The sequence below is a fragment of the Thunnus thynnus genome, chromosome 21, assembly GCF_963924715.1.
Source record: "Thunnus thynnus chromosome 21, fThuThy2.1, whole genome shotgun sequence".
Lineage (NCBI taxonomy): Eukaryota > Metazoa > Chordata > Actinopteri > Scombriformes > Scombridae > Thunnus > Thunnus thynnus.
In genome coordinates this window covers 8,088,866-8,097,496 of record NC_089537.1, presented here as the reverse complement: position 1 = coordinate 8,097,496, position 8,631 = coordinate 8,088,866, and the positions used below count along the sequence as shown (strand labels likewise).

At 38.5% G+C, this 8,631-nt stretch overlaps 1 long non-coding RNA gene across 1 annotated transcript; it reads left to right on the top strand.

The window, feature by feature from the left end:
- Nucleotides 1–3,091: 3,091 nt before the first annotated feature.
- On the top strand, nucleotides 3,092–6,978 carry LOC137173269 (uncharacterized). Its single transcript, XR_010925144.1, has 3 exons — nucleotides 3,092–6,023; nucleotides 6,259–6,503; nucleotides 6,758–6,978. It is a non-coding gene; the product is annotated as an uncharacterized lncRNA (long non-coding RNA).
- The last annotated feature ends 1,653 nt before the right edge of the window (nucleotides 6,979–8,631 follow it).

The following is an 8,631-nucleotide window of genomic DNA, read 5'->3' as shown; positions in this document are numbered from 1 at the left end:
TGTACAAATAAGAAGCTTAGCAGTGCTGTAAAATAATACGTAGTTCTGAGGAAAATTACATTAAGGAATACAGCTTGTAAACTAATAAAAGACTTCAAAGCAGAAAGACAGACAGAGTAGAGAATAGGGATGTGCCCAGGGATGTGACCAGTATTTGTATTTGTATCTATATTTGTTGAGGCAGCAAAATTATTTATATTTATATTTGTATTTGAATAAAAGTGGAAATAGGTGTAAAAATCCAGCTTTTATTTTTGATACGCTTTTAATTTTAGGATATTAAAGTTTTAAAATAAGTGTTTATGAATAAATTATCTTATGAAGGAAGTCCCCACAACGTCTTGGTCTTGATCAAGGTCTTGAACTCCAGTCTCCCAGATCATAGATGACTGCGCTGACTACTGAGTTAAACAGAGCGCATCACTAGCGTGCAGATAGACCTGTAGGTATATAAACATCCATAACACAGAGACAGCACAGCGTGTAACATGTAGAGAAAAACTTCAAAGGTGATTTCTTGCTTTGCACTTTTCATTTATTGCTTCTTTTTTTTTTACAACCTAACTTTGTGGAAAGGAGAAGGGGAACAACAGGTCATGGAGAGAACCTCCAACTCCGAGAGTGATGTCCAAATAAGGAAATGTGCATCACGTAGCAGGTGGATGTGACTCCCCTCGTTGAGACCTGCTGATAGACGTGACAGCGGAGCAGAGGAGAGAGACTGAGATAGTTTCTTTTTTAAAATATTTGTATGAAACAAATGTTCGTAAAAAACCCACTATTTGTGCTTTGCCAAATAACGTATTTGTATTTGGGCACATCCTTTGTAGAGAATACTATTATATTTACAAAGTGTATGCGGAGTTCCATTAATTCTTTAAGCCTCATAAGATGTCACTCTGAGCAGCAACACAAAAGAAAAATCAATAATAAATAAATGTGACTGGTGAAGTTTCCCTTTCAGAAGTTGCTTGTTTTGTACATGGCTGAGGGGAGAAACTGTCCAGTCATCCAGGAAATAAGAGAGCAGCCATGTGATTTAGAGAGGAGAGTCTGTCAGGCATCTAGTCCACCTGAGACTAAAATCATTCTAGGTGTTCAGCAGCCCGTTGATGGATAGACACACTTCTTTTATTGCTTTTTCTGGCCTTTGATCATCCCATTGTGGACATACTATTTCATGTTTTATCTGCACTGCAACATTATTTGCTGTATATAATATTGTATACCCAGAGACACCTAGGTTTCAGAAGGTAACTTCAAGGAGAGTTTGGTCTTTTCCCCCCTTGGTTTGTATTTCCGTGTGTGTGAGAATGTGAGTGCGTGAGGGAGAGATCATGCCTCTGGTTGATTAAACCTCTGCAACTCAAACCACCTCATGGCCTTGGTGTTTATTGGCAGGCACTTCAGAAGGATGCACTCACAGGTGCACTCACACACACAAACCTACACAAACCATACCAACACCCTCAATTCTATTGAGCTTTGCTTCGTAATGAGCCTCTAACAGTAATTTAAGGCCATAACTCTGACACCCATATTGATCTAGCTGGACAGGGCATGAAGAACACCCACAAATCAGCGCAGAAGTGTTAAATTGCCTCTCTCATCAGATAAATCAGCACTGGAGAATAACCATAAGTCCTTGTCTTTTCCATTGCATCTCAGCAATTTTCTATTCCATGTCATGTTTTAATAGTGTGCCTCAAACCTCAAACCCCCTGTTTCCCGACAGTAACTGCTGCATTTATTTACACTCTGCATAAAGCTGTATGCCCCGTTTTGCCACAGATAATAAGTAATTATGAGGTATCTAAAATAAAAAGGTACAGCGGGATATTCATGCAGATTAATATAGATTCTGACACTGTAAATGATCATGTGGTTCTGGAGGAGTAATAGCTATAAACTTCCCCAGAAAGTGCAATGTGTTTTTTATAAATGGGATACTATTCATGTGTATAAAAAAGGCATGTTTTTTGTGTAACACTTTTACACTCAGCATGACGTTCTGATCTAATTACATATTAACTGTGGTCATCTTAAAAAAAACCCCACAAATGCTCTGGAACCAAAAATGAAAAAAATCATGAATTGATTATATTTATTTATATTTATTGTCGTTTTTTGCAATCAACATATTTAAATTTTGCAATTACCCCTCTATACAGTAGTTTTCATTGGTAGCGGAGTCCGCCGTCATAAGAAACAATGCAGCATGTAATGCAGTGTTACTGTTAATAATTTATTTCACTGATATCAGCATCACTGTTTACTGTTCACTCTCTGCAGCCGTATCATACCTGTATTAAGTTACTGCTAACGCAACCTGCACATTTACTACCGCAGCTGGTTAAAAAGCGATCACAGGAAACGCAATATATTTGTTATCAAAGTTTGTGCTGTTTGCGATCATTAATCAAATACGTGTCTACAAAATGTAATTTTCAGCATTTTTTGACAGCAGATTTGTTTTAAATATTGCAAGGAGTAATCGAACAAGGAGGAGAAGTCACAGTGAGTTCATGTGACAGGCTGCACACCTCCATCTTCTCAGCAAGGTAACCCATCTCCTACTGTTCAGCTGTTGTGTGGAAAACTACTCACTGTGCATGAAAATCAAAATCCGGTTGCTAAGGCATGATAGGAAATGGCTGATTATTGACTGTCTTCTTTATTAAAACAATATGAGTTTGCATGCACTAGTTGCTCTTATTATGTCTCTCTGAATTTCACCTCAAGGTACACTTGAGGACAGAAAAATAAAAATCAAAAATATTATAATATATCAAATATTAAAGTCATTATGTGTTGGATTTAAAAAATTCCCCACTTTGGTGTCCTATTCAGACAGTTCGTGCATATACGTCTGTGTTTTGACTGCCAGAGGGTCTGTCAGGAATTGACTTTTTATCCAGTTTTTGGACACATTTTTGTGATACACTTTTTGGATCTTAGTATTTTAAGTATTTTAGTCATTGGACATGGATTTTTTAAGAAATGTTCATGGCAGTGACAATGCCCCTTGGCTCCCAACCACTTCCAGTCGTCCTCTGTCCGCCCAAAAGCACCAGAGAAACACAGATTTTAACGTGAAACTGCTTTATTCAGTGTTTTTGCCCGTTTTGGTCAACGGGTCCGGTTGTCTTGGAGAGAAGGAGACCTCCACGGATAATTCGGCTACTGGTGAAAAACCTCCTGAACAACAAACATTGAACATTGTGAGCAGTGTGGGAGGAAATTCAGCTTCATTACACCGTGCCTTCTGTCTTTGGCTACTTGCTTAGCCAGGCTCGATTTTAGCCTGATGGCTAAGCTAAGTGACTCAGCTATGCCCACTACGCCCTGAGATGATTATGTGTTACTCCAGAAAGCAAAGAAAAAGATTGCTGACCTTAAGGTGGATATTTAATGGCTTTCTGATGAACTGCAGAAGAAAGACTCTCTTTTGTCCAGCTTCATGGACGTGGTTTCTGGGCAGTCCAAACGGATTGCCTCTCTGAGCGTAACCATAGTTCCACAGCTCTGTGAGACCTCTTCACCTGTCCACGGCTTTCCTCTTGCTCAACACCTAACCATCAGGCGTCCCTGCCAGACAACTATAGGCCTATTTCTAAGCTCCCTTTCTTCTCCAAAATTTTAGAAAAGACTGCTGAAAAGAAACTTGTACAAACACTGGATTTGCACAGGGTGTTTGATAAATTTCAATCTGGTTTTCATAAATTACACTCTCCTTAAAGGTAGGGTGAGTAATGTATTTTAGAAGTATTTTTTGTTATATTCGTTGAAATTCTCTGCACATCCCGACAGCAATCAAAAAATCAAATGCTCTGACAATAAAAAGAAAAAAATCTGGTATCTGTGCTGTCGCAGGCCTGTAATAAGCCCATCCAATCATTTCATTCAGGCTGAATGAAATGAACGGACGGCCTCCCTGGCTTCCTACCAACCTGCATGCACTCTGCCTGTGCACTCATTGTGCGTGACTGAGTCTTCCACAAGGCTAGGCAGACATATTGCTAAACCTCAAAAAAGGCAGAGAAAGTGTAGTCAAAATTTCCAGTTCCACCTCGACCTCCGACAGCTTGCTAAACAAAGAAAGAAAAGAAAGACAGAAGTTGAAAAGGCTACGATCAAAGAGAGGTTAGATCAAGCAAGAGGTCAAAACCAAAGTGAACATCGGATTTGATTTTCAACAATGGCAACAACTGAGAGAGGTAAAGGGCCTGAAGAGTGACACCATGTTTGCCGTATTTCTGTTGGACAGGTAATTATTATCTGGTTTGTTTTGTTTTTGTTTTTGGAATTTGTTATTTTCCTCAAGTTTGTAGCCAACGTAGAGCTACTTATGTAGCTACCTTATGTATTAGCCCAATGCTAATGTTAGCTATGTAGCCATGTTTGTTTACATCATTTGCCGGTGATAGTATTTATCATATGTAAGTCTATATTGGATTTTAATGTGACATTTTACAAATGTGGTGATGTAGCCTTTGTGTTTTTGTTGTATTTATGAGAAAGATTCATCATCCACACGTTCAAATCATGGATTCACAAGACCACAACCCAACTGGATGAAACATGCAGTTGGAGCAGCATACAATTATATGTTCAGCTTTTTATTGAACAGTGTAGTTACCCTTTTTGCTCTCTTTTTGTTCTCATTTCTATTCAGAGGAGGTGGTCAGATGGACAGTCCTGGATTCTGTGCACAATATTGCACATACACTGCCATGGACAATGAATCCAAACAGATGATCTGCATGGTCAACATTCACAAGCAAGAGACACTGAGGAACTCTGTTGTGATGAAGAAGGAGGGCTTCATGTGTACCTTTGAGACACTCCTTTAAGAGCTGAATGTAATGAAATTTGCATATAAGCTCCTACACAAATATCAGCCCTCTTCAGTAAATGGATTTATTGTAGTTGTCTTTAGGGGTTGGTGCAGTAATGAAACTATCTACATAAAGTCCCAGACCACATTCATCACTTACATTATTATGACTGGACATTGTTTTGGATGGTTGCATAGCATATGTGTTCTATTACATTTTTTGTCCTCCAGACAAAGGGAAATACAAAGACAGCAGAGTCCACCACACCTTGAACATCTGGCATGGGTTCAAGAGCAAAATTTATTTTGTTCAATGTTCAGGCAGTGCAGCAAAAGGGTGCTCCATTCTACAGATGTGGAACAAATATATCTGCAACCACTTCTGACATTGCTATAAGACTGCAAATAACTATGAAAAGTTATTTGTATTACAAAAAATTATATTCAGTGTTGATGTTTAGACATTCAAGGCAAGAGATTTTAAAGCTTTTATTTGATTTCAAACAGTGCCTGACGCCATTCCCTCATCCCTAAATATCATTTATAGAGTAATTATTTAATTACTGATATACTGCTGTATTTATGTGAGTTAGTTGTACCAAAAGGTTACATATAAAATAATGCTTTGGACAAAATATTACTTTAAAAACCTCAGATTAAAAATGCTCTCTAGACCTTTGCCAACAGGTCAGACCCTTTTGCTGACTGGTTATTGTGCTCACCTGTGGTTTGTGCAAACTGGATTTGATTTCTTGCTGCCCTCAGTATTCACAATACATTTGTAATTGTTTTTCCTCAGGATATGAGGACATGTGGGTTGACAGAACTTATTCTTTATGCACGCTGGCTAAAGGACATTCACAAGTATCTATATATGAGTATTTCAGCATAGGTTTATGTTCAACTTACTGTTTTCTCCTATCAAATATTTCACTGTAATTCAGATTTGGTGCTGCTATGGCTTAATTTGTATTATCAGAACATAAAGCAATTCTATATTGTTTCCACTGTGCTCTCAGGTCAACTACAGAACTGGAGTCCTTCCACAATCACATATTTATGTATGCGAGCAAGCGCTTCAGCTTTTCCCCACCTGTATACGCAGCTTGGACCATGCTGGCTGGCCTGAACTACAATCACCACATCCACAGACCAGCAAAGAGAAAAGCTGATGGCTCAATTCAGTGTATTGTATTATAAGTGCTCCTATGCATTTTACTCAGTAAACTTATAGGTGCTGATTCAAGGCAGATCCAGTATTATGACAAATACAATTACATTGTTTTGTCTGGGAAATGAGAACAAAATGCATGGTGCTGATTTAGTGTGTTGATGACATTTTATGTGGAAATGTAAACTACTGTGCTATGTAAGGTAATAAGCACATTTCACAAAGCTTAATTTTCTTTCTCTTATGTCAGGTACAGCAAGGTGAACAACAATAAGTCCAGGAAGTGGAGCTTGTACACATTGAAAGTGGAAAAGGATTACAGCTACATTACAGACCCCTTGAGCGCTATCCTGCAGAGAAAGCTGTTTGCTACTGAGGGGATGCCACGGATCAGAACCAGGAGGCCTTACAATCCCCGTCAACATGGGGTTCTGTCAGGTGTCCCTGCCCCTACCACCCAGGAGCTGTTGCAGATGCAAGTTAGCAGAGAGCTAGGTGAGTTGGCTTACAATATTGTGTGTGCAAAAGCAACTTTAAAATCCATATGGCTCTGTTGTAAACATGGCCAAATAATACTTTGCTCCCACAATAGGTATTTAACATTAAACATTAAAAACTGTTACTATCACTGCATAAAATGGAGCCAAAGTTGTAGTGTTATCATTTAACTATCACTTTGACAGTAATGTGGGTGTCTTTGCAATGCGGTAATTACTGTCAGATATGTAATTATGATATTCTTATTAAAGGACAATCACTGCCAAAATAGTGGAAGATTGCCACAGCACTCACATACACAGCCTGACCTGTCAGCCAACACTGACCTGCTTTTAAATCAACAGTCAAGAAACCCCTGGACACACCTTTTCTGCCCTCCTATATATATATATATATATAGTTTGTGGTAATTACATATTGTATATATCTTATATAAGTTGCAGTATTTCTGTAATATTATATTTTATTGTGTTTCCAAAAATTCAATAAAGAAGTGTCATACCACATTTGGTTGTAATTATTTGTGCAGAATGTAAAGAGGTAATAAATGTAATGGCTTGATTGTTTATGCTTAAAGTGTAAAGAAAAGGCATTTATCATTTTCAAGATTTTATTCAAACAAGTGAGAACAGGTTATGCAAAACAAAAAATAAATAAAACCTGCTTTGTATTATTGTATACACCCTCCTGGGGATAAAAAAGGAATATAACAAATAATAATATAACAAATATAATAATAATAAATAAATAAATAAATAAACAAACAAACTGTACCTATCTTCATCCACTCAATATAAATATTGGTATTGCACAATGTAAATTACTGCTCACACAGCACTACTACAGCTTGCACCCTAACAGGGATGAAAACTTGGTATTGTCCATGTGGATCTGGACAACGGTTGCTTATCATCCAGACACAGCAACTGGGTATAACAACTCTGTGACCCTGTCCCAGTGCCACACAACAAATTGTCTGTATGCTGCGTAGCGGAACGGTCTGTCACCCCCAGGGTCTCCTCAGGGTCTGGGGAGATCAGCCGCTGCCCGGATATCATTCCAGATCCATCTGGCAAGGCACTGGACCCCCTCCTGCAAAATATAGGCTTCCATATGCGGCATCATGGAAACACGGGATTCATGATTGTTACGACCCTCTAAAAACAGCTCATTCCACAGAAGGCGCAACATAATTAAAGAGTCAGGATAGTTCACAATAATTAAACCAATTTATTAACAAAAACAACAAACCACAAAAGGGTCGTAGGATCTGGGCTCTCCCCTCTAAATTAAATCCACATAAAAACTACAGAAAGAAAGCCGTGAAAACAGGACTACTGGACCCACCAAACAAACCAAAGACTAACAGAGGCAAAGCTAAAGCATAGCAGAACAAACACAAGAACAAACAGCTGCTGCCAAGGCTGGGAAGTGGAGAAGAGAGAGTGAGAGAGCCAGATTCCTGCCCTCTTTATAGGTCCTCCCTCAATCACATCAGATCAGGGCCACCTGGGAGAAAGCATAACACATGATAAATAGAATATCACAGGTTATACAATGATGTTGCCCACAACACTTTCTTTCCACATCTGTGAGTATTTCTCTGTGATTTTGGCAGACACACCAGGTGGGTTGACCTGTAACAGGATGGCCCGGTGGAGGAGCATCTGCTGATGTAAAGTGGAGAATATCAAACATCCGGCTTCAGGGTCACGTGTCAGGCAGAGCTCCAATACTTGATGGGATTGTTCCAAGCTGAGTCCCCGAATTCTGGCTTGTAAAGCAATAGATCATCAACATGATTAGATATTTTTATTGAACAGAGAACTTTACTGTCCTCTAGGAAGACTTGTGTGTCCACGATACATGCTTCCACTAGGACAGATTATCGGTATTTTCAGCAACATCTCCTATCATTTGTATGCTGATGACATCCAGTTATAATTTTCCTTCAAACCTGATGAGCTTGATAGACTGTCTGTATTAAACAACCATTTAAATATTATTTTATTATATTATATTATATTATATCCTTTATTATAAAATAATTTCATGCAGTTAAATGCAGATTGAACTGAGGTCTTGATTATTGCTCCTGATACCCTTCATTCAGTGATCAGATCAG